We start from the raw sequence: 7,836 nt of genomic DNA on the forward strand, positions 1-7,836 counted from the left end.
AGTTTCGAATTGCGCTTACTTTCTCCGGGTCTGTAACAATACCACCATCTCCAATGATATAACCTAAGTATTTAACTTTGGTTACACAGAATTTGCTTTTAGAAACGTTAAGGGTCAAATTAGCTTTACGAAACTGTCCTGCTATACGAATAAGAATACCAATATGTTCTTCAAAACTCTCGGAAACAATAATTAAATCGTCAAGATAACCAAATACGCTGTTCTTTAAATCCGGTGGAATTAACTCATCCATAAGCCTACTCATTGTTTGGGGTGCATTGCACAACCCGAAGGGCATTACAGTGAACTGGTATAAGGGTCTACCAGGCACTGTAAAAGCAGTTATGGGTTTCGATTCATCATCCAAGGCTATTTGCCAATACGCGTCTTTCAAATCTAACTTGGAGATTATATTGGCTTTTGGAAGCCGCGCAAAGATTCCCTCAATATATGGTAATGGATATGCATCCTTTTTCGTGACAGAATTCACTTTTCTCGCATCTAAACAAAGGCGGACTTTATTCGGTTTTATAACCAATCTCATCGGGGAACTCCAGGGTGAATTCGATGGTTCAATAACACCCAATGTCAACATTCGGTCAATTTCGGTGAACATTAGTTTTTCCACTGCTGGTGATACGGGGTAGAACCTTTGCTTGATCGGTCTGGCTTCGCCAACATCGATCCAGTGCTTTATTAAGCCCGTTCTTCCCAACCCTTGTTTCTCAAAGTTTGGAAAAAGAGAAATGACAGCGTTTAGTTGCTGTTGTTGACTAGAAGTTAGAATAAAGTTATCATCTGATTTCTCACAATCAGATTTACAACAAACCTCGGACAGACTTTCGGACTTATCGGACGAAACAGACGGATTTGCGCTAATCGATGACTTATCAAATAAATCCGCGGATTCAATGACATTCGGTACTAATTTAAATTTCTTCCAAAAGTCAATTCCAAGTATAAGGCGTTGGGAAATTGATGGTATTATAAAAAGATTCATTTGGCAAGAGATTTCTTTAAAAGTAATGTTTACATTGAGCCAACCTATAACTCGTTGTTGTGCACCATCAGCGGTTTTAACGTAGTTTCTACAGCTTGTAAAATTGGGAAATTTAGAAAAATCTTCTTGAGCTAAAGTAGATCCAATGCAGCTAATGCTAGCACCAGTATCTAACAGGCCATACTCTACATAGTCTAAAAAGGACACTTTGGCATAAAAACGGTTATCTTTCGGGTCGCTAAGAATAGCATAAAGTAATAATTTTGAACATATTTTACGTTTTCTATAATAATTTTTCAGGCGTATTGTAGAACGTTTAGATTTAGTTGGTTTGATAGAAGCTAATTGCAAATCCTTAAAGATTTCGTTACGTTTAGACATATAACGTTCCCATCTTGTGTGGTAAGGTAAAATAGGGTGAATAAGTTTATCACAATCAGTGTTATCTTTCACAGGGCTTGCGTCTGGTCCTTTCAACAGTTTATACACACAATCATTATTTTCATTTTTAACTGAGCTTTCTACAAAGTTGTTTTGCGGACGCCAAGGAATGGTAGTTTCCAAAGTGGGTAGTTTCCGGTTGAAAGTAAATAGAGGTATATCAGTTTGACTACATATGGGATTGTTTATTGGGGATTCTTGTTTGGGGGAGGAGGATTGAAGTTTTTTGAATATTTTCTATCCTTGCATTTGGGACACTGGGGTCTATAAGTGTTTTTTTCCCCACAACCATAACAAAAAATCGTTCTTTCGTACAGACAATCTTCCCAAACATGACCTGTACGGTCGCAATTCCAGCAACGTGGAATGGAAGAAGGTTTTTGTATCGCATCTATTGATGGTTCAGGACTTTCCGGGATATCATCTTCGCAACTTATATCAACTTCGGCAATATGTCTTCGGGGTATATGAGCATTAGTAGTGCGGTTATGCAAGGTTCTCTTAACGTGTTCATCTTCAAGAAAAGATTCTCGCATTTGAACTAATTTCCGCAAGTGGGGTATGGAATGTATCGGAATATACAGTAAATCTTGCCTTATTTCCGGTCTTAAGTTACGTGTTATAATTTCAATTAACTCCATCTCCGAAAAAGCGGAAGGCAATCTGTCCATTATAGCGGATATTGAATCATAAAAGGCATCAAAGGATTCTCCAGGTTTCTGTCTTCTGTTTCTAATTTCTTCCCGAAGGTCAAAAGAAGATTTAAAATCTTTATACTGGGATCTAATTGCGTTACAAAAATCGTTCCAATCTATTATACCTCTTTCCTGCTTGTGATAGCGCCAGAACCAATCTCGCGCTTTTCCTGATAAGAGGATATGAAGATTTTTGCAGATGATTGTATAATCTCCATTGAAATTATCATTAGTCAATGAGGTAAGCCTATACAAAAATTCTTCCACAGTTAAACCAGTACTTGAGCCGTCAAACTTTAGACACCAATTTTGGATAATGACGGTTACTTTGTCTGTATTTACCGTCGAAACTTGAGAATGTGTTGGTGGTGTTCTTACAACATTTGGTTGTCGATTGAATTGGGTCTGATTTGGATAAGAACTATAAATATTCTGGGGACGATTTTGATTATTTACAATGGGATTATTTCCAGCATTGTTCCCGTCAGAATTGGGTAATTGAAATTGATTATTGTTAGCAGAGTTTGCAGAATTATTTGAATTTAAATTGCGGAAAACCTGCTGTATATCGGTTTCCATTACTTGACCTATTAAATTTGAGTTTCCAGAAGGATTTTGTTGTTGATTCAAAGGGTTTTGCAAGGAGAAATTCAGATTTTGTAAAGCTCGGGAAATTCCGGATTCTATCATTTGGTTTATCCGATTATAGTCAATCAAAATGGGTGAATTGGACTGTGGCATTACTTGGGTATTGTTTGGTTCATTGAAATACATGCCAGAAGGAATAGTGTTTTGAAGAGGTGATGTTCTGGTGTTACTAAAATCTCCACCTGACGTATTATCGTGAGGAGTTAACGGAGCTTGAAATAGAGTTTTACTCACACTTCTAGTGTGATAAGTTTTCGAAATAGCACCACGAGGTTTGCCTCTTGGTCTGTTAGCATTCTGTTTAATAGGAAATGAATATTTCCGAACATCTTCTAATTCACAGGTTAGGAAACAGACAGGACATTCTTTAGCATTAGATAAGGAAGTTTCAATACAATATCTATGAAAGATATGATTGCAACGATTTATTATCATACAAGGATTTTTTTCATCCAATCTTTCATTACAAATGCTGCATATCTGTTCAGGGTTTGGAACTGGGATGTTAGCTTGATCAATTTGAACATGAGCTTGATCAGCAGAAGGTGCAACTGCAGCAGTTGATGCTGAAGGATGAGTTGGGGTTCTTGGCAAAGACATTTTGGAATGAAAAAATGTAAAATCAAAGATAATTTCGAAAAATTTGGAAAAATTATTTAAACAAAACTTTTTCTTTTTTCTTTCCTTTAAACTTGAATTGAAATACAAGTTTAAACAAAAGTAAACGCAATAAAAGTGGCGAAAACTATAAAGGGTTTCAAATAGTTTTAGAAAATAACAAAGTATTGATGTTATAAAGTTGCAATATACAACCGGATATAAAACTTTGTTAGTAAATATGTATGCATTTAATATGTACAGTATTTTCTTCTTTTCAGATAGGTAAATCATAAAAGTTGTTTTCTATATGAAATGTTAATGTTAGGGTATATTAATATAGCGAAGTTTGATCAATATAGGATTACACTACTAGACTATGGATTTTTAAAGTAAATTATGATAACTCGTTCCTACAACATAAGTTTCAGTGACTAATAAAAAGGATGTTAATCCGCACATAGCAAATGTAACATAAATCCAAATTTTATCAGTTAAGAGAACAATTTGCTATAAAAAGAAGATATTATAATCCACTGTAAAAATTTACTAAGTTATATCTATTGAATAAAAAATAAACGATTATATCTTGAAAGCCATATGTAGAGGTTATCGGTTAGGTCACTCGAACCCATCGAATGCCTAAAAATCCAGGAAACATGCATATGTATTCAAGAATATAGAGGTTGATATTTTATGCTATAGGTAAACTTATATAAAAATGAAATCTACTAAATTACTATAAAGTTCGGAACCGAAATACATGTGGTGTTAGCGTACTTCGGCCCCACGTTGGGCGCCATTTTCTGTAATGTACATTGCCTGCTCTGCACCGAAGTGACTATGAGATTTAAAAAAAACCTGTTAGTATGTTATTGTAAAATACAAAACAACAAAACAGATTTTAAGTTTGGCCAAGTAAAGGATTAGATCAGGTCGATGGGAGCCTATGATTGCTAACTAACAGTCGGTTGGGGGGGTTCTTGACCAATCTGCTCCTAACTCATGGTTTTACATAACACTTTTATAAGACTCCCGATTGTAAAATAAATTCACTATTGACTTTACTTTAAATGGACTAGATAAACATAGCTAAATCAACTAAAAGCCCCTACTATGTTCTGAAATGAAAAGAAAAATAACAAAAGATATTGATCAAAAGCTAAGAATAAGGTTTTCCCGGTGGAGATGAAAAACCCGTGCCTCATAACCCGCCCTTACCATGATTCTAATAGCAATCATCGTTTGTTGATAGAATCCCGCCTTCATTCACCCTAACACTTCAATTCACAAGAAAACTGTTAAATTTCTTTAGCAATTCATTTTGCTTTCATTAGTTTATTTTCAAAATAAAAAAAAAAGAACTTAGAACAGAAATATTTGTTGCAAGTTGTACAAGAAACAATATTTAACTCGTGGGCTAAAGATATTTTTATAAACTTTAACGATTTGCAAATAAAATTTCTTGTTGTATAATTGAATAAGAAATATTGAAAAATAAATGCCAAATATAAAATTTATAAATGAATACATTTTGTATTGTAACACCTTCAAAACAAAATAATATAGATATAAATAAAAATGGTAATAATAAACTTTTAAAAATTATAATTTTGTTTAATTTTCATATGCTGTTGGTTTATAAGTAATCTGATTTTTTTTAAATATTTTCCGATTTCATATTAAATTCAAAAAATTATCAACATGCAAAAAAAAAAAAAATTAACAATAAACGGTTACGGTAACGTTTTCACTTTGCTCATCACAATTAAGTTACACTTTAAACAAACGTGAGCTTAGTGTTGTAATTAAAAGTATTAAAATAAGAAAAGTACAAAGAGAAATGCAAAGTAATTCATGTGGGTGCTTCTTCTTGTTATTGTTCTTTTTGTTTACATCAGTTTTACAAATTTTATAAGAAGATTTGGTGATTTTTTTAATTTGTTTGTTATAATTTCTAGATTGTTTAGTTTTTATGATTTAAATTTGTTACCATTTTAATTGTTATGATTTAATAAACAGTAGTGAGAATTGTGTTTTTTTTTCTGTGCATGTTTATATTTTTTGGTATATCTTTTATTAATTTATAATTTTTTTTTTTTTTTTTAAATTTTTGTAAATATATGTAATTGTAAATTTATGTAAATATTTCGAAATTTTTGTAAATTTGTATTAATATTCCGTGAAAAAGTAATAAAAATGAGAAATGATCATTTTATATATGTATATAAATTTTAAAATTTTAATAATATTAATAACAAGTTTGATAAATATGAAACAAAATTATAAATAAATAATATTTTAACAAATTAATAACAAATTCAATAAATTGTCTATAAAATGATCATTAGAAATGTTTTACTTTTGATTTTGTTATTGTTTTCTTTTGATTCTTGAGTTGAAATAAAGATTTAAATATTCAACATTTTAATGGTTTTTGTTTTGATGGATGTGTTTTGGTTTTTATATTGTGGATTTTAACAAAAAAAAGAAAAAAGATAAACAAAACAACACAACTTAATGAATGAACATTAGTATAATCTGGACCATTGGTAGTATTTCATTGATAAAAAAAAATGTTGGATTCTATTCATTGATTAATTGTGTGGTCTTGTTTTGAGCGCAAGAGTATTTCATAATTCAAAAAAATTCATTTTTCACTCACCCAATAGTACAACGATGGACGATGAGGCCTCTCCGTTCTCGATGTTGGTGCTGTTTTTGATGTTGGGAAAAAAAAGTAATTTATAAAAGACTCTTGCTAGCTATTTAAGTAGTTAGGATCCACTTGATTCTAAAATTATTAACAATTTATGATGCCAATAGAATAAAATTATGCTTTCTGATTTGAGAATCTGATTTTCTTCAGATGTTTCTCTTAGTATAGGTTTTGGTGTTTATACATAGATGTAGATAAATCAATTTTGAAAATTTTGAAAGAAATTAGTTTGGTGTTCGAAAATGTTGATGATTGAAAAATTATGTTTTTGATGGTTTCTCTATAATATTTGTTGAGTAGGTTGTAGAGCAGCTTGATTGAAAAACAAACGTTCAATATTCACATCAATTCGTGGTAGTTGTTACAAGTTGTAATGTAATTTATAAAATGTTGTTTAGTTTCCCTTTTCTACTGATAGGTTTTGGTGGAATCTTGACAGGGGTTTGCGGATTAGATTAGATGCTCAATCCAGACTTTTAGGCAAGTTATCCTGCAGCTGGTTTTACACCTTTGGTGAGTTGTGTGGTGGATTTTTCTGAATAAGCAAGGCAATGGAATATTGAATTGAGAATTGTTGGTTAGGGATTGACACTGCAATCCTTATATTCGGACCAGATCACGTCGCAGAGATCTCAAAGCAGTCTTTTGCACTTTCTGGCGATTTATATTTAATTTGGTTTCAAATGGTGATTTGGGAAGTTGGTTCATACGAACGCATGCGCAGATGCAAATTTGCCAATTTTTGATCTTGCACAGATTCTCACTAAAACAATATGAAATCTTTATATTACACGGAATTAACGCACTTTAAACCAACGGAAATGCTTACCAATTCTCTAGATTTAGCAACGAATAGATAAATTTAAAAAAATTCAAACTTTTATCTCCAACAAGATAAATTTAGAAATAACTAAATTATCACTGCCAGATATTCTTTTCTGGTTTATAAGAACTGGAATATGACTATATAGCAGAAATTAATTTGGGGAAAAGGAAATAAAATCTTTTGAAACTATGCCAATTCAACTTTTTGAGAATAAGTTTTAGGGTAAAAGCATTTTGGTTTAGTTGCCAAAATTGACAATTGACAATACTAACATTATTATCGACTCAAAACCTCAAAATTTTTGTCAACAAAAGATGACCTGCCGAATAATGTACTCTATATCTAAGAAATTTTTGTTGAATAATAATTTTTCTAGAAAATTATCTTTTTTCCTAAAGTCTGAAATTTATTCAGTCGATTTTAATTGGAAATATTAACAATTTTAAAATTATTCGGGGATACCATGTAATGTGTGCGTTTACTTTGGTGGTTTTAATCATATGCAAATGAGGCAACGTGTAAATGTTTATATACATTTTATGTTGATGATATGCATATACACATTTATTGATCATCACAACTTACAATCCACAACAGCTGATAACACTGATACATGTTATATTAGGTGTAATACAAAATTGCGGCCTATTTTAATCAATATAAAATGTTTCTAAAAATTAAATGTTTATTAAATAGAAAAGAAAAAATTAAAACATTTGTTGTATATACAAATTTAAACTTGTAATGGAAAAATATTTCGTTTTACAATTAAATGGTAGAAACGTTCACCACAATATCACACAAAAAAAATTATTTAAATATTGATAATTAAATCGAAATACCATTATTAATGCATTTTTAAATAAATATAGTGCACCAATGAAAATTCGCTTGAGAATCATCGAATATT

The sequence above is a fragment of the Lucilia sericata genome, unplaced genomic scaffold (genome assembly GCF_015586225.1).
Source record: "Lucilia sericata isolate MDLA Ls3-8-SP2 unplaced genomic scaffold, ASM1558622v1 Contig000336F_arrow, whole genome shotgun sequence".
NCBI lineage: Eukaryota > Metazoa > Arthropoda > Insecta > Diptera > Calliphoridae > Lucilia > Lucilia sericata.